The 27,969-nt window shown below is 50.2% G+C and overlaps 2 pseudogenes; both read left to right on the forward strand.

Moving 5' to 3' along the window:
- The first annotated feature begins 310 nt into the window (after nt 1–310).
- On the forward strand, nt 311–13,813 carry LOC142068983 (olfactory receptor 6F1-like; annotated as a pseudogene).
- Nucleotides 13,814–16,184: 2,371 nt separating this feature from the next.
- LOC142068984 (von Willebrand factor A domain-containing protein 5A-like) lies at nt 16,185–27,670 on the forward strand (annotated as a pseudogene).
- The last annotated feature ends 299 nt before the right edge of the window (nt 27,671–27,969 follow it).

The raw sequence follows: 27,969 nt of genomic DNA on the forward strand, positions 1-27,969 counted from the left end.
ATCCCTTTCTATGCTAGACTGAAGAGACCATGAAGGAATTTATAGACTGTGGTTAATTCACCCATTAACCTTCTTTTTGTTAAGCTAAATAGATTGAGCTCCTTGGGTCTGTCACTATAAGGCGTGCTTCCTAAACTTTTAATCATTCTCATGGCTCTTCTCTGAACCCTCTCCAATTGATCAACATCCTTTTTGAATTGTTGACACGAGAACTGGACATAGTCTTTTTCCTGTTTATGCATCCAAGAATTGCATTAGTCCTTTTGGCACAGCATCACACTGGGAGCTCATGTTCAGCTGATTATCCACCATGACCGCCAAATCTTTTTCCGATTCACTGTTACCCACAATAGAGTTCCCCATCCTGCAAGTATGTCCTACATTCTTTGTTCCTAGATGTAGACATTCACATTTAGCCATAGTAAAATCATATTGTTTGCTTGCGCCCAGCTTACCAAGCAATCCAGATCGCTCTGTAACCCTGTCCTCTTCATTACTAACTACTTCCTCATTTTTGTGTCATTTCCAAACTTTATCAGTGATGAGTTTATGTCATCTTCCATATCATTAAAAAATGTTAAATAGAGTTAGGATATGAACAGAACCCTCTTGGACCCCACTGGAAACATACCTGTTCCAAGACAATTCCCTTTAACAATTACATTTTGAGACCTAACCGTGAGCCAGCTTTTAGTCCATGTATTGTGTGCCATGTTATTTTTGTATCCTTCTAGTTGTTTAGTCAAAATGTCAGGCAGTACCAACTCAAATGCCATAGAGAAGTCTATTATATCAGCACTATTGCCTTTATCAATCACAATTGTAATGTCATCAAAAATGATACCTAGTTAGTTTGACAGGATCTATTTACCATAAACCCATGTTAAATGACATTAATTATATTACTTTATTTCTTTATTAATTAAGTGTAAATCAGTGTAACGATGCTGGTTCTGGCAGGACCCAACGGAGAGTGCCCATTCAGGACAAATTGCTTCAAGCAGGGCAGTTACAGCCCAAGGCTGGGGTTTCTGTGCACACCAAGGCAAATCAAACCAGACAGACAGAGAAGACTTTGCTTTTACCCCACTGGCTAACCACAAGTCACACAAGCAATTCCCTTAGACACCCCAGTTTCCCAGTATCACCACCAGTGCCACACGTTATGAGGACAAATGGTGCTGAAAACCAAGACCCCAGTAAAGGGAAAAAGCTTCTCTGCATCCCAAAGGACCAAGCCCCAGACCCAGGTCAATATACAAATCAGATCTGACCCACAAATCACGCTGTTGCCAATCCTTTAGAATCTAAAACGTAAAGGTTTATTCATAAAAGGAAAACGATATAGATGAGAGCTAGAATTGATTTAATGGAATCAATGACATACAGTGATGGCAAAGCTCTTGGTTCAGGCTTGCAGCAGTGAGAGAATAAACTGCAGGTTCAAATCAAGTCTCTGGAGAACATCCACAGCTGGGATGGGTCTTTCAGTCCTTGGTTCAGAGCTTCACTGTAGCAAAGTCCCTCCAGAGGTAAGAATCAGGACTGAAGACAAGATGGAGGAGCTGCAGCAGCTTTTTACAGTCTCTTGCCATGTGGTCTTTCTTTCTTTGTGCCAAAGAGAAGCTGTCCATCACCTGGCCTGGAAACACCTGAGAGTTCTGTCCATAGGTAGGTCCCTGAATACCTTGCTGAGTCCCAAGGCGTGTCTGCCTTCTCTCAATGGGTCAATTGTATATCTGGTGGTCCTTAATGGGCCATCAAGCAGGCTAGGCAGAGCTGATACCAACTTGTCTGGGGTGTCACGGAGAAGTGTAGCATAAGTTTGCAATACAGACAGTACAGAGCCAATATTCATAACTTTAACTACAAAAATAATACACACAAATAGACAGCATAATCAGCACCAGCAAACCATAACCTTGTCTTTGACACCTTATTTGACTCCCTTTATACAAGATTTGGTGCCACTTCAGGACTTTGGTTGCAACAATGATCTATATGGTCCCAGCTTATGTCAATCACCTCACAATCAGCCACTCCGTTATCTTGCCTGACAGGCCTATAATTACCTTGGTCCTCCCATTTACCCTTTTTCAATATTGGCACAACATGAGCTTTCTTCCAGCGTTTCAACAGTAAAGGCCCAGTGAGCTCCTCAGCTAGCATTTTTTAAACTCCTGGATGCGTGTTATCTGGATCTGCTGATTTAAAAATGTCTAACTTTAGTAGCTTCTGTTTAACATCCTCCTGAGGTACTCGTGGGTTTGAGTGGGTTTTAGCCACCTAGAGCCTTTTGAAAATCCCACTAGGTGCCTAAATACCTTTAAAAATCTGGCCCTTAGCTGCTGTAGAAAATTTTACCCCACCCCACACAGTGACCAAATTCATTTGGTCCACAGATTTCCTAACACCTGGAGAAACAAATGATACTTTGTATTGAATTCTGTTCTTCTCAGTCCTCCTGATGAGAAACAATCTCATCATCCATGGGAGTGGACGCCTCCTTCCATATGCAAATAGCAGCAATAGGGAAATCCAGGACTCAGAGGGTGAAAACCAACACACCAAATCAGTTTTTCATCTCTACCCCAGTCTTGAATTCTGTAGGTCACAAGAGATACTCATGGAGTTAAACAGTTAAAATGCATTATTGGATGTTCCTTGAATGTTCAAGTCAGAATCCTAGTGCCTGAATAATTATTACCACCTCCCCTATCTCCCGAAGCCTCAATCAGCTACGACTTACAACTAGAGTTTGTCAAGACACAGGGCAAGGGAAGGGAAGGGGATCCTGATCATTTCATCATTTTTACCATTGACATTGGAAATGTTGATGGCACTTTTGATCTACTAATTGTTCATTCAATCTTCAGCCAGTGCTATTCCTTTGTCAAAAGTCCCTCCATGCTGTTAGCTGGGATTTTCAAAGGGGCTTAAGAGAGTTTGGTACCCAATACCCATTGAACTCCATTAGGTTATGGACACACAGTATGTAGAATTTCCCTTGATTCTGGATGTCCATATTTAAGGGATGATCTTGACTTGCACTCTGGAGAATCACTGATATGCAAATCCCATTTTAACAGATCTACGGAATTTAGCATGAAGAAGAAGAGGAAGAAAAATATCCCAGTTTCCCTGAAAATTTCCTTTCTTCTAATATTAAGGTAAATGGGTCAGTCTTGTCCTCTGCTATTTTCTCCTTCATGAATCTTTTCTGTGCTCTGCGGCAGGCAGGACTTGTCTTTGTTCCTCAAAGGCTCTACGATGAACATTTTACACTGGTATATTCCAAGGCAGAGAATCATAATCTCTAGTTCCACCACAACATTGCCAAACTTGAACTCCTAATCTTTTCTCCTAGATCCTCCCTCATTTTCCATTCTCCAGCTCATTTCGGAACTCAGCTACCCTTCCCAATACACACCTTTGGAACACTGGGGTTATTTACGTGTCTTCTTCTGAGTCCAGGACTATGATTTTTGTCTTTGGTGAAGATTTTCAGAGGCAAAGAGGGCAATTCTGTGGCTCAACTCTCATTGAAATTCCTTTGACAATCTCCCCCTTTGTATAGAACATGAAAACTGATTTTACAGTTTGCCCAGGATCAAATTCTAAGAACCAAGGAACAGACGTCATGACTAGGCTTGGAAGGATTAGATTTGTATTGGTGAATGTTGGTAAATGTCGATTTCACCACACACACACACACACAAACTGATGAAAATGTATTTCCATCGATAATACTCAAAATTTACAGATAGGCAAAGTAAGAAAAATACTGCAGGAGAACTTATTAGAGTCAAAATCCAGTGATTTAGACTTTTGAATTAGGCTTACAAATGGATTAGTGAATGAACAGTAAAAACAGGTATGATCTGTTGAATTAAGGATATTTACTTTCTATAGTTTAACACATGATGTTGACAATTTGTGTTTTAATGGTTTATAGAGCTTTCACTTTTTGAATCTCAGTGTTAACTATCATTTGTCTGACAGTCTCCCACGCTCCACCCCCATAATTTTGTACAACTATGAACACTGAAATAAATAAAAAGTGGAGAAAATGCTTAAAAATAAACAAGTGACAGTACCCATCAAAATTATAAATAATAAAAATAAAATGCTGCCAAGCCTATCCATGACATATTAAAGTATAAGTGAGACCAGAACAAGAATTTCATACAGAATTATGTACCAGACAGTGCTTAATTGTCAATGCTCATTAAGTATAATCCCTAACTTTTGTGCAATGCTTTTCATCAGTAGATCTCAACACATTTTACAACTGGAGTCAGGGTCATTGTCCCATTTTACAAAAGAAGAAATTATAAACCAAAATAAACGTACCTGATTTTGCAGTGCCGGACCTTAGAGGCACATTCCATGCTCAGCTGAGACGGAAATAAGACTTTGCCCTCAAGGATAAACGATTGATTGTCACTGTGCAATGGGATTTTCAAAGGAGTTCAAAGCAATTAAAAATTTAAATCTCCTTGTGATTCAGTGGAATGTAAATGCCTGATTCCCACAGACTCTTTTAAAAATCGCACCCATAATGATTATCCTCCTTATGCTAATCTGAGCTAGTCTGGCAAAGATAATAATACCTTGTACTTATAAACATCTTTACATCTTCAAATCACTGTCCAGTCATAAACTATTTTATTCTACAACAGGTTGAAAAGAACTCCCTTTGTAGCCATAACTTCAGTGTTGTTTGGAATGGGCCCAATGCCCTTCTGTAGTAAATAATTAAGCATTATCAATCCTCTGCCATATGAGGAGAAATTAGGGCAGAGGGGTAAAGGATCTTGCTTAGGGATGCATCGGAAGTCAGGGGAAAAGCCCGGAACAGAGACCATCTCCTGCCTTCTAATACCCTAAACTTCATAGTTACAGAGGGCCTGATCCAATGACAGAGGAAGTCAAAGTTATTCTATTCATTCACTCTAGTAGACTTGGGAAGAAATTCATGGTGCTTTTTCACCTGTAGATTTCAAACCATTTTATCAAGGTGGGTGAGTGGTATTATTTCATTTATTTACAGATGGGGAAACTGAGGCACAGAGAGTTAATCTGACTTTCACACAGTAAATGAGTGACAGAGCTGGGACAAACTCCAACTCCTTATTTCCCATCTACCAGACCAGGCTACAGCTGAGATTTCAAAAGCTGCCTAAGGGATTATGGGGCAAATTCTTAAAGACTTTTAGGTGCGTAGTGGGATTTTTCAAAACAGCTAGGTGTCTAATACCCATTGCAATCAAGGATTTTTAGGTGCCGAGATATTTCTAAAAATCTCATTAGGTGCCTAAAAACCTTTAAAAATCTGGTTCTTAAACAAACAAATGCCCGTGAAAATGAATGAGGAGTGGGTGTCCATGTGGCATTTGTGGCTATGAAAACCTAAGTCTACCTCTTAGAGAAATATCCAATCCATTTTTACATTCTTATCTATGCGACTCAATAAATTACAGCAGCACTGAGTTCCACAGATCTATCATATAGTTATTTTCTCTTCTGCAGTCAAGAGTTGAAAAAGATGAGTGAAATTTAGAAAGTGAGAAAGTAAGTGAGAGAGAAGGAAGTATGTTACAGATGAACCAATTACTCACTGGGAAACCTATTCCTTCCAACCAGATATGGCCCACTAGGTCACATTACCAAGTATACAAAAAATAGATCTTAATACAAGTGGTTTAAAGTATATTTCTGGGATCCTCTCTCTCTCTCTCTAGTGGACCTAACTTATTAGCTTTTGCTGACAGAACTAGCCAGAATAGACCTCCTTCACACATTATATTCTCTCCTTAGAATGAGGCGTTCTTGGATTCTGAGGAAAAAAATGCATTGCGAGCCATATTTTTTCCTCCAGCTATAAATCAAACATTTAAAGGTTTCATACACAAAATCCTCCTACTTATTGCATAAATTTCTATATTGATTAGAATCTCATTGCATTACCATTTTGTCATCACCCTGCTGTCTTTTTCCCTTACCTGCTTCGTTTATGTATGGCAACTCAACAGGTCCAAGAAAGAAGACGAATTTATGTTCCTCAGAAGTGCTCTTGGGATTTGATCTCAACAGAATTTCACTATCTTCTCAAGAATGTGCCAAACCCCTGGCTTAGTAAGGACGGTGTCCTTGTTTAAAGAAGAGCACTGGAAGTTAGGAGACCTTGGTTCTGTGTCTCCATTGACTTGCTGATGTACCACTGCGAAATTGTTTAAGTTCTTTGTTCCTCAGTTTCTCCATTTGTAAAAGACAAAAGGTCAGATTTCTCAAGGTATTTAGATGCCTATTGAAATTTCCAGAAGCACCTCGGAACCTACAACTCATTGATTTCTGTGGATGTTAGGTGCCTCTGTCCTTTTAATAATCTCACTAGGTGACTAAATACTTTTTAAAATCTGGCCCTAAGTGGCTGCCCAAAGTTAGGCAACTACATCCACATTTAGGCAACCTAATAGGTGGTCTAAGATACAGAAGTATAAAGCACCAGAGGCTAAAGACATTCAGACATCTGAAGATAGGCAGATAGGCACCTAGTGGGAATTTCAGAAGTACCTATGCAGGTTAAGCACATAACTCCAATTCAATTCAATGGGGTTTAGGGGCCTAGGCCTTTGAAAATCCCACTAGACACCTAATAACATTTGAAAATCTGGTTCTAAGACACTTGGGTGCTTTTGAAATATTTGCCTCTAGTCTACACAAAAAGTTGTACTGACATAATGAAAGGTGTGATTTTATACCAATTTAGCTAAAAGAGTACAACTTTGTATATGGATATTTATATTGGTTTAAACCTCATGTATATCAATTTTCAGGTGCAAACTGAACTGATATAACCAGTTTTCAACCTAAAGAGTCACAAAGGCACAAAAGTGGCAGTGGACTAAATAAACATATTGAAGTTAAGTTGCTGTGTCTTCTCTGTATAGATAAGCCCTAGGGCCAGGTTTTTAAAAGTATTTAGGCACCTAGTGGAATTTTCAAACCTTCTAGTTGCCTAACATCCATTGAAATCAATGATTTAGGTACCAAGGTGCTTTTCAAAATCCCACTAGGTGCCTAAATACCTCAACTAATCTGGCCCTAAATCACTTTTGAAAATAGGATGGACAGTTAAATTTTCAAGTGCAGCTAATTGCCTAAAGAGCCAATGAGACTTAAGCTCCTAAGTCACCTAGGTGCTTTAGGAAATTTTACCCTAAGGCTCCCTAGTTGTGCTTGAATGTAGTATAGTTTGAATTCTAGGGACTTCAATGGAAGTTAGACACCAAGGTGCTTTTGAAGATCCTGCTAGGCACCTGTTTGTCTCTTTAGCACCTTTATACCTTTGAGGTTCTCAGCCCAAGTGCTTAGCTATCCAGTTCCACCGGGTTGTCATTGTGCTCATGAAATCCTGAACTGCTCAGAGCATTTGCCATCCACATGGGTGTGAAAATTACTGAGCAATATCAGGCATCATCCCGGTAAATACAATGGGAATTTGCTGGGCTAAGGACTGAATAAAATTTAAGTCAGGGGTAAAATAATTGCTGAAATTATGCACCTGATCTCCCTTCCCCTTCCAGAGATTTAGGCTGGGATTTTCAAAGGCGACTAAGGGAGTTAGGTTTCCAACTCCCATTTAAATTAATGAAATTTGGGCACCTAAATTCCTTTAGGCACATTTGAAAATACCAGTCCACTTTGGCATGGACTTAATTGAGGCAGGACTGGCCCCTAAAGCAGAAGCTACTCCCCATAATAGTGTAATACATGTGAGAAGAGAATCAGGATCTGTGACTTTATGGCCCTCAACTCAGTGAGAGATTCATGATAACATCGTTAGGCTTGGCAACATGGACACCCCATTCTAAGTGATAGGTCAGAGCTCCTAAATGTAAATGAGCTGCAAAGATGAGAGCATGTGTATTTGTGGCTAGAATACAAAAATTGTGACTTGTTCCAGTTCAGAGCCAGTGGGCAGATTCCGTACGCCTTAGGGTGAAAATCATCCTGTGCAGAGAAGTACTTACCTTACACCTAACCCTCACAGGATCACTTGAGGAGGTCTTCAGTAGTGCACCGGCTGAATTCGATTCCTCATCTCAGCATGGGACGCAGGACCAAAGACATAGGTTGATGGAAATCTACAGCTGATATAGTGAGTTGATGACGTGTATGGTATGAATTAGTAAGTCTTTGCTCACATTGTGGTGGAGAAATATCAACATTGCATTTCTCACCAGTTTGTACCCTGTTGTTGGAGTCTAAGGAAAGCATCTGTAACAGTGACCAGTGCTTGGTGTTGGAAGAGTCCTACACATGGGTCTAGTCTGGTGAAGAAATATGGACAGGCCAGGGTAATACTTATGCTAAGCTCACTGGCTTCAGCCAAGTCTTTGTTTGACATGAGTGTTGCTTGCGAAATTCGTCCGTGTGGAAAGACTCGTTTAAACAATGCTTACAGCAGCTGGGTAAGACAAAGGTGTTTTGTACTGTGTGAAGGACATAGATAAAAGGGAGTTAATGAGTACAATACATAAAAGGTATTGCCAAAAAGTCCCTGTATTGTGAAAAACAGAAAAGTCCCTAAATTTGAGTGGTACGATCCAAGTAAATAAACCAATTGGAAAAGGGACACGATGACATGAAAGTAGCCTGGACAGACAAAGTTTTGTAAACTGAAGCCTGCATATGTATATACTATGGGTTAGGTAAGACACAATGCTTAATGTTGATTGGACAGTCAGATAACGTGTAAAGGTATAAATATGCTAGAGTGTAAGGGAATAGTCAGACCCTCGTCGGAAAAATCGACAGTGACTACGCCCCCAAGAGAAGGTAATTGGGCAATATCTTTTTCTGTATATGTCATTCATTGCTTTTATGGTAATTGTAACGTGCAGGGCCTTGCTTTTGGTTCAAAGAAAGGTTTGAATGAATAAACCTGACTGTCTCAGTCTCGAGTGTTTCGTAATCCTCACCAAATGCTCGTCCTTCAGAAAGAGCTGTAAGAGGCCACATGCAGAAGCAGTTATGGGAACAGCCTGCCCATACTGGAAGTTTCTTCTGTTAGTACAAGCAAATGTGAACAAGAACAAATGTAATGCATGATAGCAACTGTGAGCTGAACAGAAAGTTCAGCCACCCATGGGATCATAAACGGTTCCTCAGAAAGTACCTCATGTGTCACTTTTTCATACGACCTCAGAAAGGATGTAAACATTCTGTGGAGAACTAATCATAAGGGAGTTTGTAAACGTACAAAATAACTCTTCCTCTCCCAAAGACCTTGTATTTTCCATCAATATCTGAAGCAACCACCGAACTTGATCTGAGGTCAGAAAATTATTTTAACTTTGTTAAAAGGGTATTATCTAGACCATCCCTGACAGTGTTTGTCTAACCTGCTCTTAAAAATCTCCAAAGATAGGGATTCCACAACTTCCCTAGACAATTTATTCCAGTGCTTAACTACCCTGACAATTCAGAAGTTTTTCCTAATGTCCAACCTAAACTGCCCTTGTTGCAATTTAAGCCCGTTACTTCTTGTTCTATCTTCACAGGTTAATGAGAACAATTTACCTCCCTCCTCCTTGTAACAACCTTTCATGTACTTGAAAACTGTTATCGTGTCCCCCCTCAGTCTTCTCGTCTCCAGACTAAAGCCCTTTCCCTCACCCCCCCCCCCCCAATCTTCCCTCATAGGTCATGTTTTCTAGACCTTTAATCATTTTTGTTCTTCTTCTCTGGACTTTCTCCAGTTTGTCCACATCTTTCCTGAAATGTGGTGCCCAGAACTGGACACAATATGCCAGTTGAGGCCTAATCAGCGCGGAATAGAGCAGAAGAATTACTTCTTGTGTCTTGCTTACAACACTCCTGTTAATACATCCCAGAATGATGTTTGCTTTTTGTTTTGAAACAGTGTTACACTATTGACTCATGTTTAGCTTGTGACCCACTATGGCCCCAAGATCCCTTTCCACAGTACTCCTCCCTGGGCAGTCATTTCCCATTGTGTATATGTGCAACTGATTGTTCCTCCCTAAGTGAAGTACTTTGCATTTGTCTTCATAGAATTTCATCCTATTTACTTCAGACCATTTCTCCAGTTTGTCCAGATCATTTTGAACTTTAATCCTATCCTATCTATCTAATCAATCGTCTTCTTAGTGTCCAACTTGGTTCTGAGTGCTTACAGTTCACTACCTTACAAACGAGGTATTTTTTTAAAGGAATTCAATATTTTTAACATAATTTACTGTGAAAGGCATACAGTTCCCTGCAAGCCAATAAGGTCTCGTTGGTAGGAGGAAAGTCTTGAAAAGATTAACTCTACCATTCAGCTGAGATGAGTCCTTCTTTTTATGGAGAAAATAGAATATCACGGCTGTTTTCATCATTTTCATCATGATAAAGGGCAGGCAAGTAGATTTTGTCAATCAGGTGTTTTAACTGTTCTGGAAATTTGCTCTTTCCATCAGTGGAGGCTGAATACAAAGAGCCAGATCCTCAGCTGGTCTAAATAATCGTAGCTCCATTGACAGGTCTGCTGAGAGAAATTTGGAGGCCCGGTAAATTATGTTTTCCCCCTCCCATTTCACCCTAAATAGATAGTTTTGCGGGGGCACTGAGCTCAGGACCTCAGTACAATTGTTCCACCTTCCCTCACTCATCAGCCCTGTCTATTGATAATTCACACCAGCTGAAGGTTTGCCCAGTGAGAAGATTTGCTGAATGATGAGTTGCAGTAAGTTCCATTGTTTAAAAATGTTTAAAAATTTTACTTATTTTCCTCACTTTACTCATGTGAGTTGAACCCTTGACTTCAAAGGAATCATTCATGTGAGTAAATTTAGGCATTTTTATTTTATATATGTCTATATATGCAAGTTTATTTACGTATTAACTCTTTGCAGAATCAGGGCATTAGATGTTATTCATAGGATATTATTCATAACAAAATAAATGGCTTATATTGAAGAGGGAGAAAATATAATTGTTGATTGCCCGTGTTGATTAGACTTTGATACAAAATATTTAAGGCTGGGATTTTCAAAGGTGTCTGAGGGAATTAGGCACCCAACTCCATTACATTTCATAACTCCCTTTGGATCCTTTGCAAATTCAAATCCAAATAGGGAGGGGGACTCAATTTAGGTTATGAAAAATGAAAAATCAGAACACCCAAAACAAGCAATCAAACAAAAATTCAGAACATTCACTGTAAAAGTAATTGATAGATTTCAAGGTAGGGACAACTTTTTCAAAAGTGGCTTCTAATTCTGAATGCCTCAAATTTGAGACCTCAGCATTAATCCATCTGTGAAGGAAACTTTTGGCCAGCACTAGGAACCTGGTATTTTTTTCTGAAGGTGTTTTAGAAACTCGGCATATTACAGTTTTGCTGTATTTGTGGGGTTTGCGGTCTGTTGCTTAGCACAGATGTCTAGGAGTGAGGGTACCTGGATTCTGTGCCGAGCTCTTTTAGGGATGCGTAGAATAGCTGTTGTATCAAAGGAACAGGAATCAGTACACTTGGGTTCTATTCCCATTCTTTGAGCGGAGTTAGGATCGTGGTCGGAGCAGAGGGGGGGCTGAGAATCAGGGCTCCTGGGTTCTATTAACGGTTCTGGTTGCGAAGTATGTTCGACTGACTAAATGGGGAGAAGAATTGCAGACTCCTGGCACAGCTGGTCAAAAATGTTTGAAATTCACAGTTTTGATGAAATTCTTCATCAGAAGTTAAAATTCTGATAAAAAAGGGATGCATTTTTTGTGATTTTGTTTAGTAAAATTGCTTCCTTTGTTCTTTGGTCCTCTCTGGCCCTGAGCTTTGCTGTAATTGGCGCATTGCATGACCTTGCACACCTCAGTCTCCATTGGTCAAAGGAGGTTGCAACTGACTCATTTTCAACCACCCAAAATGAATGCTGGTTTATAGATGTAAATGGTTATTTATGCTCCAAAATTGAGTAGCTGTCCTCTGAACTGCAACTTTGTATAACTTTGGGACTTCAGAAGGCTTAGAACCTGAGACTTTCTGCACAAAAAGAATTAAATGTCCTCTTGCATCCTAGGAAGGAAATTGACAGGTACAAATCTCATGTGTTCAGTACTGACCTAAGTCTGCTCCCACTGACTCAATGACAAAAATCCTATTGACTTCCTTCCTCGGGAGCAGAAATAGGCCTATACTGAAAACTTTTGAAAAGCTCACCCTATTTAGCAGGGATTTTCAAAAGAGACGATGGGGTTTTGTTCACTTCTAAAGGAATCTCAGATTGTGCTGAATGCCTAACACCCAAAGGTCTCATTTGAAAATGATTTGGCTCCTGAATCCTGAATAATTTACAGGAAAAATGTTGTTTTTTCTGTTGAAATTTTTCAGGGTTTTGTCAAAAGGACAACCCCTACCCCCCACACACACCCAGAAAACAACTTTTTATTTGAAAATTTTCTATTTAAAACAACACAAATATCAATTAAAATAAAATCAATCTTGGGCTTTGGATGCTGACCGTGGAAATAACATGTTTCATTGACAAAAACTAAAAATTGTGTTTTTCAAGGAACACCTGAAAATGGAATTTCTATCTGGAAAGATTCTTTTTGGTCAAAAAGCCACTTTCCACTGGACAAAAAGTTTTCAGAGGAAAATTTAGGACAAGCTTAAATTCACCCTGTGAGCAGGAAGGCTCCAGAAATGTAATAGCAATAGGATATTTTCAGCCTTAAACCATTATTTCCTGCCTCTTTTAATTATCTGCTCTTTCTGTGCATCAAAATCATCTATAACCCACAAAGCCACGGTTGTGTTTAATCATTTTAATTTCATGTCTTCATTTGTTTTGGCAGGTAAAACAGCTGACCGCACTGGAGAAGGGCTATCATACCAGTGTGAAGGAATTTATTCTCCTGGGATTCCCTGCGACCCAATATTTGCAGATCTCGCTCTTTGTGCTCTTCCTTGTCACAGGAAATGTGGCGATCATAGTCTTAGTGGCAACCAGCCGTCACCTTCACACCCCAATGTACTTCCTTCTCTGCAATTTCTCCTTCCCAGAGGTATGGTAGACCACAGCTTGTAACCCAAAGATGCTTGCCAACCTTGTGTCCCAAAGCAAATCCATCTTCTTTGTCAGCTGTGTCCTACGGATGTATTTTGTTTTCTCCCTAGGATGCACAGAGATTTTCTCTTGGCTGTCATGGCCTACGATTGCTATTTGGCTATATGCTATCCTTTGCTTTACAGCTCCATCCTGAACAGCACCTTGACTGCTCAGCTGGCTGTTGGCTCTTGGTTGTGTGGTTTCCTGGCTATTTGTGTCCCAACATTTCTGATCACCAAGTTGTCCTTCTGTGCCCTAGTGTCATCCATCACTTTTTTGGGGACATAGCACCGTGGATAGTTCTTTCCTGCACAGATACCTACCTTATTGATCTGGTGGCCTTTATCATCTCCTTCATCGTCATCCTGGGCTCCTGTGTCATAACCCTGCTCTCCTACATTTACATCATCTCCCCTGTACTGACAATCCCATCAGATAAGCAATGGAGAAGGGCCTTTTTAACTTGCTCTTCCCATCTCACAGTTGTGATTATCTGGTACGGTTCGACCATTTTCCTACATGTCAGCCCTTCCATGCAGAACTCATCGGAATTGACCAAAATAGTCACCGTCTTGAATACTATTGTCACATCACTGTTGAACCCTTTCATCTAGACACTGAGGAACCCAGAGGTAAAAGAATCCCTGAGACATGTATTCAGGGAAGTGATGTTTTTCAAAATGTGCTGGAGGTCATTGGCTGTTACAGAAAATGTGGTGAAAGAAAAATGAGTCTGCACATGGAAGATATACCAAAGTTGATAGGGTACTGAAAAAACAGCAAGAATCCCTGAGGGCCATAAGTCTAAAGGTAATCAGATGCCTAACTCCAATGGAAATCAATGTGAGTTAGGTGACTAAATACCTTTAACAATTTGGTCCTTAGTTTCTCACATCCTTGAACATTTACAGCAGATTGTTAAATGTATTTAGGAGCCTAATGGGATTTTCTATGAGTTTTAAGGGCCTAGATGCTTTTTAAAACCCCACTAAGCACCTAAATACCTTTCAAAATCCAGCCCTTATGCATTATTATCCTCTTACTTTGTATTTAATTTAAAATGAAACAAATTGCACATGTGCCAATTATTTATTTCTATTAAAGCCTGGCCTGTGGAGAGGATAGAGATATTGACAGGCTTGTCAGAATTCAATTTTTATTTTTTATAATTTTGACAGAGAATATCAAGGTTTATTTGTGAGCATTTTTTTAAAAAATATTGTCTATTTGTATTTTCACACTTGTGGGAAATTACTGTGGAGTGTCAGACAACAAGGTGGGAGAGAATAATTATTTAACGACAACTGGTTTTTTGGACCTTTTTTGGGGTGGGGGGGGCGGTTGACGTTCTGCGTGGCGAAACTGGCATTTCCCGACATTTACTGATAAAAATTTAACCCTTCCAAACCGAGGTAAGATAAACCCACAGGAACCTCAAATCAAGACCCCAGTGGATTTTGAAGGGGATTCAGAATAAAGTTCCGGTTCCAGTTACAGACTGGGTAAAAACCCAGATGGGTATTTTTGTAGGCTTCTTTTTTTCTTTGTTTTTAGTACACGGGCATTCCAAAATTTTGGAAAGATTGATTTCACACGGATTCTGCCGGTTTGGACTGAAAATATGTGAGAATAGCTTACAAAATTTTGATGATGTGACCCCGAAACGTTTCTGCTCCGCCCCCCCCCGATCCACCCTCCCTTTCCGCGCTTCTCCCTGCGTGGGTTTCCCAGGGGCCATCCCCGTGGCGCCGTGCCGGTGTGACGACACAAATCTCAGCCCTTCCCTTTTGCACCGGGGGGCACCGGCCCTGACCTGCTCCCCACAGGCTCCTGGGGTCCGCTGGATCCCATGAGGGGTCGGAGCTCCCCACCCCCGCCCACCCCGCCCTGCGGCTCCGCCTGCGGCTCCCTCGCACCCCAAGAAGCAGCTGCTGCAGCAGGAGCCGCCGCCTGTGAATCGGCCGAAGTTTCACGCCGACTCCCTTCCTCCGGGCGGGGAATTAGGCATCAGAGTTCAGTGCCGGGAACAACCAACCCGCCCCGCGCCCCGCTGGAGCCCTGCCCTGGCCTCAGCCCTTTCCCAGCCTAGGGAGCGCAGCCCAGAGAGGCGGTAAATACCTGCGGGGGGAACGTGGCCTGTCCTGTGGCTGGGAGTTGCAGGCAGATGAATTCAGGCGAGGAGGGAGGCTCACCTGTCTGGCGGGGAGGTGGGGGGGAATTAGCTGCTGGCCCAACTCCCCGGGGGCTCGGGTGGATTCTCCATCCTGGGCCATGTGTGAAGCCGGGCAGGAGGTTTGTCTAGAAATCCAAGGCCCAGGCCGAACGGCTCGGGGGCGTGGAGCAAGAACGCCGGGAGCCCCTGGGCACGGCCAAGGGCTGCATTTCACCCCCGTTGGGGCGGGGGGTCTATGGCGACTGCTCCAGCCTGGGGTGAAAGCTGAGTAAATAGCAGGGCCGTGTCCCTGCCAAGAACGGCCAGGAGCTGGAGCCTGCTCCACAAACCTCTGCTTTTCTGCAGGGCGACAGTGGGGAGAAGGGCCTAGCCGGGTTAACAACCCCCCAGTGACCGAGCCGAGTCCCCTGCAACCCCTGTCGCTGTTCCAAGGCCCCCCCCCCAGGGGCTGGGGATAAAACCCAGCAGTCCTGGCTCCCAGCCCCCTCATTGTAATGCACGAGTCCCCCATCCCCCTTCATTCCATCTGTCCGTCTGACCCCTGCACCTCTCCTTCCTTCCATCTGTCCATCCATTCCCATACACCCCCCTATGTTTCTCTCTCCATCCCCCAACTACCAGCTGTACCCCAGTCCCTGCCTGCCCCTCCCTGCGGGGGGCTGGCGCAGTTGGGGCAGAGCCGTGACTCTGATCTCAGGAGCTTGGGCCTGTGGGACTCCCTGCCACAGGACCTGGCTGAGCAGAGGGGTGGGGCTGGGGTCTCAGAGCCATTGCTAAGTGTGTGTGTGTATGGGGGGGGTGTCAGGGCACCCTGTGCCCATCAGTTTCAATGGGAACCCCGTATCTCACCCCCCGACCATCCCCTCACACAGATCCCTGACCCCGGAGCCGAGATGATGAGTTGCGGCCTCCGGACCAGCTCCAAGGACCCGGGTGAGTCAGGGCTGCGGGGGACAGTGCTGTGAGGGGAGGGTGGCCCCATGGCTGACGTGGCTCCTCCCCCCGGTGCCCGTGGGGGGCCTGTGGCTGACATCCCCCTCCCCCCAGTGCCCCTGCACCGCAGGTCGGTGTCGGTGTTGATCTGAGGCTTTGTGGCGGACATGGGCTGCCAGCTGCTCTGCAGGAACGAGGAGCTGGGGCCCGTGGAGGCCGTGTTCAAATTCCCCGTGGATGCCGAGGCGGCTGTCGACGCCTTCTAGGCCCGGCTGCGGGGGGCCTGGATCCCGGCCCAGCTCCAGGAGAAGAGACAGGTGCTGGGGGCGGGGGTCCTGGGGGGGAGAGAGGAAGGGGGCCGGGCTGGGGGGATCTCGGGGTAACTCCATCTCTCCCAGCAGGTGCATGAGCTGTACAGGGATGAGCTGGTCGGGGGGGCGGGGGATCTTGGGGGACGGGGATCTCGGGGTGACCCTGTCTCTCCCGGCAGGCACAGGAGCTGTACGGGCACGCGCTGGCCGGGGGGCAGAGCTCGTTCCTGCTGCAGCAGGAGGAGGCCGGGGGCGACGTGTTCAGTTGCTCCCTGGGGAATTTGCCCCCCGGGGAGGAGGCGATGCTGACCCTGAGCTACACCTGCAAGCTGCCGCTGGAGCATGACGGGGCCGCCCGCTACGTGCTGCCGACCGTGCTACACCCTCGCTACACGCCCCACAGTGAGACCCACAGATCCCCCTGCGCCTCTGCTACGTGCCCCACTGTGAGACCCACAGATCCTCTGTCCCCACTCTGCGCCCTTCAGTGAGACCTACAGATCCCCTACCACCATCACTGTGACACCAACAGACCCCCCCCACGCGCCCCATGGTGAGACCCACAGATCCCCCTGTCCCCGCTATGCACCCCATGGTGAGACCCACAGATTCCCCCCATACTCCCCTGCACCCCAGCTGTGTGCTTCCAGCCATGCTGCACCCCTTTTACATGCCCCATGTTGAGACCAGACCTTTAGGTGCCCTAGATCCCGCATAGCTCCCTGTACCACATAGCCCCCAGAACCCCAGCTACACACCCCACGGTGAGTGACCCCGCAGCCTGTACCCCCTGAAACCTCCATAGCCCCTTCTACGTACCACAGTGAAAGACCCACATAGCCCCCAAAATGCCCCATAGGCCACTACTGTGTTCCCTGCGGTAAGTGCCCCCCCCCCACTCCACCAGGGTCTGCAGTCCCCGCCCCAAGGGTATATGACCCACCCCAGCCATCCCGAAATCCCCTGATATCCCAGCCCAATACCCACCCCAATAACTCATACCCCCCATCCTCCCCCCACTCTCCCAGCCCTCACCCCCCTGACCTATACAGCCGGGAACCTAACCACTGCCCAGGTAAGGGCTCACCTGGACACCTGGGTCCCAGCCATCCCTGCTGGGAGGAGGGTGCTGGAGGTGGGGCAGGGGGAGGGTTCTGGGCTGAGGGGTGGGTTCCAGGGAACGGGGCTGTGGGTGGGGGGAAGGTCCCAGGGGGTGAGAGATGTGGTGTAGGGCGCGGGGTGGGTCCCGAAAGGGGGAGCCTGGGCCAGACTCTTTGGGTGATTGAGGGGGTGGGGAATCGAGCAGTGGGGGTGGGTCTCTGGGGGCAGTCATGGGGCTCTGAGTGGGCGGCTCACAGGGGCTCGATCTCATGCCCACCCCATTTGCAGGCTTGCTCCCATCTCCCCGCAGGCTCCCTGATGGGCGACCCGGCCGTGATGATGACCCTGCTGCCCAGAGTGCCCGAGGCGGTGCCGGCCCAGAGCCAGCCGGGGAGTTTGTCCTCCTGCTGGGCCGCTCCGGCAGCACGGCCTGCCCCATGGACGCAGAGACCTGTCCCGCCAGCGCATCAGCAGCACCAAGGGACGGCCAGGCGGGAGGCTGCGCTAGATGGGCCCGTGGGGCCGTGCCGGGGGAGTAGCCCAGGCTGGCTGGGCCCGTGGGGCTGACTCTCCATCCGTCTGTCTGTCCCCAGGGGACCCTGGTCCTCCTATTGAAGAGTTTGCCCCTGGACTGTTATTTCAACATCTGTGGCTTTGGGTCTGAGTTCGAGTCCTTCTACCCATGAGTCCGAAGGGCAGGGAGGGGGCTGGCTGGGTTAGGGGGCAAGGCTGGTTAGCGGACAGAAAGTGTCTCTTGGTTAGGGGGCAGGGCTGGTTAGGGGACAGGGGTGTCGGTGGGTGAGGGGGCAGGGCTGGTTAGGGGGCAGGGTGTGTCTGTGGGTTGGGGGTCAGGGCATGTCTGTTTGTTGGGGGCAGGGCTGGTTAGGGGACAGGGGTGTCGGTGGGTGAGGGGGCAGGGCTGGTTAGGGGACAGGGGTGTCGGTGGGTGAGGGGGCAGGGCTGGTTGGGGGACGGGTTTCGGTGGGTTAGGGGGCAGGGCTGGTTAGGGGACACGGGTGTCGGTGGGTTTGGGGGCAGGGCTGGTTAGGGGACAGGGGTGTCGGTGGGTTGGGGACACGGCTGGCTGGGGGCAGGGTGTCCCTGGCTCCGGCTGTCCCAGCCCCAGACCTGTCGGCGCCCCCCGCAGGCAGAGCGTGGAGAATACCCAGCAGACCAAGGCCGAGTCCCTGCAGCGCCTCCAGCTGCTCCAGGCTCACCTGGGGGGCACCGAGATCTTGGAGCCGCTACGAGCCGTTTACCGCAGCCCCTGCCGGGACGGGCACCCATGCCAGATGCCGGGGCACTGGGGCCAGCCGGAGGGGCATCCTGGGGCGGGCCTGGAGAGTGATTGTGGGGCCGAGGGGTGATGTGGGGGGTCTCAGAGAGGGATGCGGGCCTGCGGGGACAGACTCACAGACTTTCAGGACAGAAGGGACCATTGTGATTGTCTCCTCAGGCCCCAGCTTCTCGCCCGCCACCCCCGCTGCCCTGGACACTGCTCAGCCCCTCGCTCCCCCCGGGGACAGCCCCACCCCTCAGGCTGAGTCACCGGCACCCCCAAACCCTGAGTTACAGGCGTCAGGTCACAGCGACTCCTCCCAGTTGCTCCGGTTCAAACCAGTGAGTGCCCCAGGCTGCCGAGGGAGACCAACCCCCTCGGGTCTCTGCCAGTCTGAGCCAGGGGAAAATCCCTTCCCCACCCCATACGTGGGAGTCAGCTTGCCCAGAGGATGGGGGCGAGACCCCCCCAGCCAGCCCCCTGGGAAGGATTCTCTGCAGTAACTCTGAGTGCCCCCCCACTCCCAGTGCCCCGCTGCCGCCCATGGGGTGTTTGCTCCCAGCTGTCGCTCTGGGCCATACGCCATTACAGGCCCCTCTTTGTCCACCTTCCCCCCCACACTCCCCTCAGAGGCTGTTCAAGGGGGAGATCCTGGGAGAGGGGATCGGAGAGGGGCTGGGGGCCCTGGGGGGCAGCCGAGCAGGGCCAAGGGGTTGCTCGGAGTGGGCCTGGGGCTCTGGGCCAGATGGGGGGCCACTGCCCCTGGGGGTGTGAGCAGGGCCTGGCAGGTAGCAACCGGGGGGGAGGTACCTCTGTATAGAGCTGGGAGGGGCAGCGCTTTGTGCTGTGCCCAGCTCTGGGGGGTGCCCTGCAGCCGGGAGGGGCAGGGAGGTCACTGGTGGGGGGGTCAGGAGGGAGCTCCTGGAAAAGTGGCCACAGCAGTCGGTGGGTTCTTGTCTCCAGGGGCCAGTGAACAGGTGATGGTTTGGGGTCATGCCTCGGGGTTGGGGGTCACAGAGATAGGGGAGGTCAGCAGTCCCCGTCTGTCAGCCCCTCAGGGGAGATCTCTGGGAGGGGAGGGATGGGGCTGGGGGGTCTCTGGGAAGGTCAGTGGGGCAGACTCTCCAGGGGGCTGCTCCCGTTCCCAACAGGGAGGGGGTGTCTCTGAGGGGGTTGGGGTCCCTGGCTCTGACAGCGTCTCTCCCCCGCTCAGCTGTTCGTGTTTACGGACGGGGAGGTAGAAAACACCCAGGACATAATCGCAGAGGACCCACAGGTAACTGGGGGTGCCTAACCCCCCTCCAGCCCCGCCCCCATTAGCATTGCCATCATGTGGACCCCCACCACCATAGTGCCCAACATGTGCCCAACCCTTTGCCTCACCCTGCCTCCCAGCCCCGCCAGCATGGGGAGCCCCCCCAGACCAGCCAGCCCTACTGGCCCCTTTCCAACTGCCCTGCCCCCACCCAGCACTAGATGGGCCCCACCAGCTCTGCCCCTCCCCCTCTGGTCTCTGCCCCCCCCACCACCACCACCCCAGGTGCTTCCCCTTCGGCATCGGGGATGGGGCCTCCACGGCTCTGATCAAAGACATTGCTCGGGCAGTCGGGGGCAGCACCGAGTTCATCGCCGGCCAGGACCGCGTGCAGCCCAAGGTGAGAACCCAGCAATCCTGGCTCCCAGCGACCCCACTCTAGCCTACTAGACCCCACTCCCCTCCAGAGCTGGGGACAGGACCCAGGAGTCCTGGCCCACTTTGTGTGTGCCGGTCCCCCGCCAGGTGCCTCAGTCTCTGAAGTGGGCCCTGCAGCTGTCGGTGATCGGGATCTCACTGAGCTGGGATCTGCCCTCTGGGATCCAGGCGGAGCTGCTGCACTGGGACCCTGAGGTGATCTTTGCTGGGCAGCGGTGCCTTGTCTACGCCCAGCTCCGCGAGCAGCCCCAGGTGGGAGAGCGAGGTCCCCCAAACTGGGGTGCCCCCTGGGCTCGGGGTCAGTGACTGAGGCAGGAGCCCCACAGTCCCCTCCTGGGTGATAACTCTGGCCCCTAACGATGGCCATTGGCTGGAGCTCCCTGTGCTATCCCAGCCCCATTGTTCTGAATGGGGAGAGTTCACTCCGACCCCTAACGATGGCCATTGGGCTGCAAGTCTCTGTGCTACCCTAGCCTCATTGATTTCAGTTGGGATTGTTAACTCTGACCCCTAACGATGGCCATTGGGCCAGGGTTCTCTGTGTTACCCCAGCCGAATTGATCTGTGTTGGAATTGATAAATCTGACCCCTAACAATGGCCATTGGGCTGCGGGTCTCTGTACCAGCCTGGCTGCATTGATCTCAGGGCAGGTCTACACTATAAGTTTTCATCGGTGCAGCTGCACCGCTGTAGCACGTCTGGTGAAGACGCTCTAAGCCGACGGGAGAAGCTCTCCTGCCGATGTAGCACTGTCTGCACGGGGGGCTAAGGTCAGTGTAACTACGCCACTCATGGGTGTGGATTTTTCATGCCCCTGAGCGATGTAATTCTACCAAAGTATGTAGTGTAAACGAGACCTCAGTGGGGATCAATAATTCTGACCTCTAAAGATAGCCACTGGGCTGGAAGTCTCTGTGCTACTCCAGCCCCATTGAGCTCAATGGGGATTGTTATCTCTGGACCCTAATGACGGCCATTGGGCTTACTAAGCCAGCCTCCCAACTGGTGTTCATTGGGTGTATTTGCCCCCTTTGTTCTGTAAGCTGGGTCTGAGGGGTCCCAGGGCATCTTCTCCCCCCTTGCATTCCACCTCTGACCACCTTTCTTTCCCCGCAGCCCCCAGACATTCCCATGGGGGGCATCACCCTGCAGTACCGCATCCAGGACCAGACCTAGAAGGAGACCCCGCAGTTCTCCCTGCAGCCACAGGATGGAGACAGGTGACAGCAATGCTCCCCTGGCTCCCATCCCCCACCCCAGGCAGCTGGGTCCTGCCCCCCCACGTCCTCACCCCAGCAGAACAGAGACAGGAAGGGACCAGCCCCCCTTCTGTGACCACTAGACCGCACTCCCTTCCCGGGGCCAGGATAGAACCCAGGAGTCCTGGCACCCACCCACCCCCATCCCGCTAGACCCTGCTCCCCTCTCCGTAGCGGCTGGAACCCAGGTGTCCAGGGCTGACCCCGTGAATCTCTCTCCCTGACACAGGCTGCCCGTTCACCGGCTGGCCGCCAAGTCGCTGCTGCTGGAGCTGGAGGGGGCCGTGGGCACGGGGTCGGAGGGGGACGGGCGCCGGGCACTGGAGGCCAGCCTGAGCTCGGGGGTCGTCTGCTCCCTCACGGCCTACGTGGGGGTGGACGTGGAGCGGGGGCAGCTGGTGAGATGGGATGTCCCGCTGGCAGGTAACCCCCAAAGGGGCTGGGGCTCCTGGCGCCAGGGGGGGACCCAGCATGTGGGGGGAACTCAGGTGGGAGGGGGAACCTGGCACTGGGGGCGGTACGAGGAGGTGGGGGAACCTGGCGCCAGGGAGGTATCCCAGCACAGGGGGATCCCAGTGTAAGGGGGGGGACCCAGAAGGGGCATGCGGGGGGGCATCATGTTTATGGGGTAATGTCCCTTTGCCCCTCTCCCTGCCCCCCTGACTCCCGGGGGCTGTGCTGCCCCCTCCCTGCTCCAGGGTAACGGCGACCCAAATCCCAATACCTCCGGGGCATGGGGAGAGCAGGGGCACTAGCATGGTGAGACGGGGAGTAGCACCGCCCCCCACCCCAGCCGGAAGAGAGGGGTCTGTGCCAGACAGACGGACAGAAGTAGACAGGCATGCGGATACCCAGAGTCAGACAGGGACAGAGACCGAGAATCAGCCGACAGACCCAGACGGGGACAGGACGGAGAGACGCAGAGAGAGAAACAGACCCAGTCAGACAGACAGACCGTCCCGGGCAGATGCAGGGACAGGAGGGGCGGGCACATTGCTGTCATGAGCAGACCTGGCTAGTAGGGGCCTCTCGCCCCCCAGCATCCTGCCCTCATCCATGGAGTGCAGCACCCACCCCTGCATCCCTTGGGGCTGGAGGAGGGGTCCTGGCTGAGGGGAGAAGAATGGGGCTGTGGGGACTGGATCTGGGGGTCACAGCCAGGGGGGAAGGGGCAAGAGCTGGGAGATCCTGGCTGTGATGGAGCTGCGGGGAGAGGAGGATGGGGCTGGGTGTGGGGGGGTCCCAGCTCGGGGAAAGGGGCTGGGGGGTATGGAGGAGGGGTCCCAGCGGTGCGTTGGCTCTAAGTGTCTGGGGGGGGCGGAATTCTCTTCCCTCCCTTTGCTTCTCTGGGTCTGTTTTTGTGTCCGTCTGTCTCTCTCTCTGTCCATCTACTCCCTAAATTTCGATTTCATCATGGAATATATGGAGGTGATAGACTGGGTCTCGATAGACCCCATCTGCGAGCGGCCGGCGAGCGGAGTGTGCCTGGACGATCCGAACCAGCTCAGCGTCTTCGGGCGCTTGTCCTGTGACTTGGCTGCGGCACGTGAGTACCTCTGTCACGTGTGCCTGCAGCACCCAAAGTCCAGCGCCGGCCATCTCCTCCCTCGCAAGCGCCTGTCCTGGCTCCGTGGCCTCCCAAAGCTCAGCCGGGGGGGCCCAACACAAGGGCAGACAGTCCTGCAATCAGGGGGCCCCACCGGAGACGGCACCCCAGAACGGTGAAGGGGGCTGGGAGTCAGGACTCCGGGGGTGGGCCAACGCCAGGGTGACGCTTCATCGGGTTAGAGACCCATGTGCCCTGAAGGTCACGGAGCTGTGCAAGTCTTTAAAAACGACATAGAAAACGAAGGAAATTCCTGGGTGAAAAACCTTTGTGTCGCTGAGGAAGGGGGAATTCTTGGCTGTTTTTTTTAGTGTCATGAAGCAAATTATCTCGAAAGAAAATGACTAAAAAAATAAGGAAACCCCCAGGCAAAAAACTCTGTGAAGGTGGAATTTGGGGTGTGAGTTTGTGTCAGTGAGCTAAGGGTGTGTGTGTGGGGCGGGGATCAGTAGTTTCTCGTAACAGGAATGTCTCTGAGCAGTTTTCTCTGAAATAAAGCCAGAGGGAAATTCCCAGGCAAAAAAACCTTGTGAACCTGGGTCTGAGCTTGGAGGTTTGTACAGGCGAGTTCAGGGATTCAAAAGTCTTTCTTGACACCTTTTGCTTTATAAACGAAGAAACCCACGAAAGGCAGAAATTTTAAAGTGAAGGTTACCTTAAAACCTGCATTTGGAGAGTCTGGAAATACAAAGTGACTGTAGCCCAGATAACTTTAACTCTGCCCCGTAACCCTGGCCCATGCATGGCTATAATACGATATAGACTCTAACATCCCATCCCCCACTACCCCTTTAGACTCTTGTGTCTCTCTGCGGATGTAGGTCTGTATCTCAGGTTGAAGTGGGGGATGGTCCCGGGGACCGACTGTGTTTGAGAAACACCGTGAGGTTGTGGAATTAATGCCTGGGCAGGAACAGTCACAGGGAGTTGGGTGCCCATCTCCAATTGAAAGTTAATTATCATCCCATGGGTGCAAGAAGGGGCAGAGTTAAGGATGTCTGTAGTGGGGTAAAGTGTGCAGAGGAGCAGGTTAAGGACACCCATGGAGGGACAGAGTTAAGGCCACACAGAGGGTGACAGTTAAGGTTGTTGGCTGTCCCCCAGCCTGGACAGGCCATGTCGCTGTTCTGTTCCCACAACCCTGTGCCAGCCCCATCTTCCTGTGTCTCTCCCCAGAGCGGGCACTGGAGGAGTCTCCCTTGCTGAGGCTGGTGTCTCTGCAAAATGCCGACGTCTCGTGGAACCTGGACCCCTGGCTGGCTGCTGTGCTGGGGGTGAGTGAGACCGACGCCAGGGGGAGGATACCCAGTGAGGTGAGCGGGGGTGCAGAGGAGAGGGGAGAGATCAGGGACAGGTGCCATGGGTTGGGCCTGTTCTCTGCTCCCAGATGAGATTGGGGGTGACCCAGTCGGGGGCGGGGGGTAGTCTGAGGGTGACTGGATTCTAGGACTCCTGAACCTGGAGCCCAGTGGGTGAGACTGGCCCAGATCGGGGGGCTGGGAACCCCCTAACGGGATCGGAGCATTGGATCGAGGAGGCCCAGGGACAGATGGAGGTGCCCAAGTTGGGCCCTGTCTCAGGCCATCTCTCTACTCCCTGGACATGGCACTGGGCATCTGGGTAGAGGGTCCACAGTGCTGGAGCGGGGGTGATAGGAACCCTCTGAGTTGGGGTGGGGGGATGGAGTGGGGGGGTCCCAAGGGAAGGGGGAGGGCTGGGTGAGGGATGGAGGTCAGGGGAGTGGGCCAGGCTGGGCGCTGACTCAGGCTGTCTCTATCCTGCCCCCCACAGGACGTGACCCCCAGCATCTGGGCTACGGTGCTGGCCATGGTCTGGCTGCACGGCCAGGCCATGGGGCAGTGCGACGAGTCGAGCTGCTGGAGGCCAAGGCTGTGGGCTGGGTGCGGGACTGAGCAGGTGAGAGGGGGCCTAGGGGGTGGGGGGCAGGGACAGGATCCAGGGTCTCGACCCTGAGAGCCCCTGCCCCATGGGGCCCCTAAGCCTGGGCCCAAGGAACCTCCATCCTCACGCCCCTGTCCCCACGGCCCAGAGCCATGAGCCTGCCCCCCATGCCCCATAGCCCAGCCCCCTTCAGGGCCCTGAGAGCCTGTGCCCCATGGGTCCCAGGGCTCCCATTCCTGAGATTCCTGCCCCCGGGGGCCCCACAGCCCAGCCCTCGAGAGCCCCCATCCCCAGCCTCTCCCCATCCCAATCCCAGCACCCTTCTGGGGTTTCCGTGCCCCGCCCCCCAGCACCTTTATTTCCCAGGTTCCCAACCCCCACGCCAGTCCCCCACATGCTGTGAGCTCTGTTCCCTTTGCCCCCAGGCCCTCCCCTCGTTCCCCAGGCTGGTGTCTCTCCAGTGCCCCCCTCTCATTTCAGGGGCCCAGCTGAGTGAGTCCCTGGAAGCTGCCAACGCCCTGCTGGGCTGCATCATTGGCCCTGCCATCTTCGGGCTCTGAGCCCCCTCCAGGATCCCCGCACACGCTCCCCAAACTACCCTGGGCGTCCAACTGGGAGCCCGAGGGCCAGCAGGGGACACTGGGTGCAGACCCACTTGGCTGGCCTGTGCCCAGCCCGGAGCAAACCCCCAGCCGGGATCCCACCACTGCCACCAATTCGGATGCATCTGCCTCCCGCTGGCTGAAGAGGAGCGATGGCTGCCCCCCAGCTCCACCCCACTCTGACCCACTCTTGAGTAACCCCCACGCTGCTCACAGCCGCCGCCTCCTCTCTGCATTGTGGGGAGTCTTCGGGATCGCCTGCATCAATGTCGCACATCTCTTGGCTTTTTACAAATGACTGAGGGGTCCCTCTGTAAACAGCCCCTGGCCCCCACCCCAGAGGTGGCTGCACTGACCTCACCCTGCCTGAGCCATCCAGTGTCAACCTAGTCCCATCTGCACAGAGTTCAGCTACTGGACAGCCAGCCAGACCAACCGGATCTTTGCTTGTCCAAACACGACCTCCTTTTGTCGTAATGGCAGTTTTCTCTTCGCTGGACAATCCTGAACGCAAACACGAGCACAGTGATTGGCTTAATTCTTCATTTCCTCTCTGCCTAGGTCCAGACTAGAGCTGGTCAGTCATTTTCCAGCTGAACAGTGCTGTTGGCAAGTGCAATTCTGTGGTGAAGGCTGAAAGGTGGAATCAGGCAGCAGATGGAGGAAGCTTGCCCCGTGCTGCGTGTTGTGAATCCCTCCCCGTTCACCAGCTGCTGAATTCTCTACCACAGGAAGAAATGCTTCAAAACCTGACCGTCCATCTCGACGGTTAATGCTCACGCTGTGTCCATCCTGGGCAGCACCGGGCCCTTCTCAGGACATCCTGGGACTCAAGCAAAAGATGAAAGACCTCAGCTGGTTAATTCCCTGGAAAGAAAGTGCTATTTTTATCAAGAAACTGCAGGAACATAAGGAAGAAGCAAACAGTTTTCCCACTTCATGTTAGCCAGTACTGACCTCCTTTGAACAGCTTTCAGCATATGACTCTGTGCTGGGTGGTGTCCCTATTTCAGCCTTTCCGTGTCTGAGAAGGCAACTCAATAAATTCAATTTACAGCCACATTGTGCAGCGACTCCAGGGAAGGATTAAGATACCAGGTAATGGATTAATTGCCTTAAGGCCTGAAGGAATGCTGCCCTGGGACTGAGATTTCCCCAAAGGCCAGACGGAATTCAGAGATCTTAATTCTCACTTCCCGCTGTGAATAGTGGGACTTCAATACCAGCAGTGACACCCTGGTCCATTGAAATCAAAGGCGGTTTTGTCTTCGACTCCAACGGGCACAGTATTTCAGCCCATATTACGAGGCTTTTGCAAATTAAACCCTGTGGCTGGGATTTTGGAAGAAGTGGTTGAGGCACCCAGTTCCAGGGGATTTGTCCTCTTTGAAAATCCCAACCTACTATCCTGTTCCAGACCCAATGAAGTCAGAGGAAAGGCTCTTTTCAATGGGAGCTGTTCCCCAGCTCTCTCTGAAACTCCAGCCGGAGTGAGTCTTTCCAGTGGTCTTTAGATAAACTCCGTTGGTAGCAGCTGATTGCCTAGCTTCCTTCGGCGCCTTTGGATATCCCAGCTTCTAGCTGACTCCAGTGGACTTTGAAGCAGAGCCAGTCTGTATACCTGAGCCTTTAGATAGATAGAAAATCCACACACAGAATAACAAAATAAAAACATACGACCATCTGTTCTCACACATATGTGACCATAAACAGCCTCACGTACTGTAGCACACCCATTAATGTATGAACCCTCCAGCCTGTAATGCCCCATCCGTTCCTGTCTGGTCCTGGGTCCGAGGTCCTCTCCTTGGCTCTGGCTGGGCTTGGCATGCTAGCGACGAGAGCAGGGGACTGGCCCATGGCGTTCCCAGGTTCTGTTTTGGTTCCTGGAGGCAAATGTGGCCTAGTGGGTTGAGTAGGGGGGACTGGGACTCAGGACTTCTGGCTTCTACTGTGGTAAAAGCATCACAGAGAAACCATAATAAAGACAA

The sequence above is a fragment of the Caretta caretta genome, chromosome 14 (genome assembly GCF_965140235.1).
Source record: "Caretta caretta isolate rCarCar2 chromosome 14, rCarCar1.hap1, whole genome shotgun sequence".
In the NCBI taxonomy this organism is placed as follows: Eukaryota; Metazoa; Chordata; order Testudines; family Cheloniidae; genus Caretta; species Caretta caretta.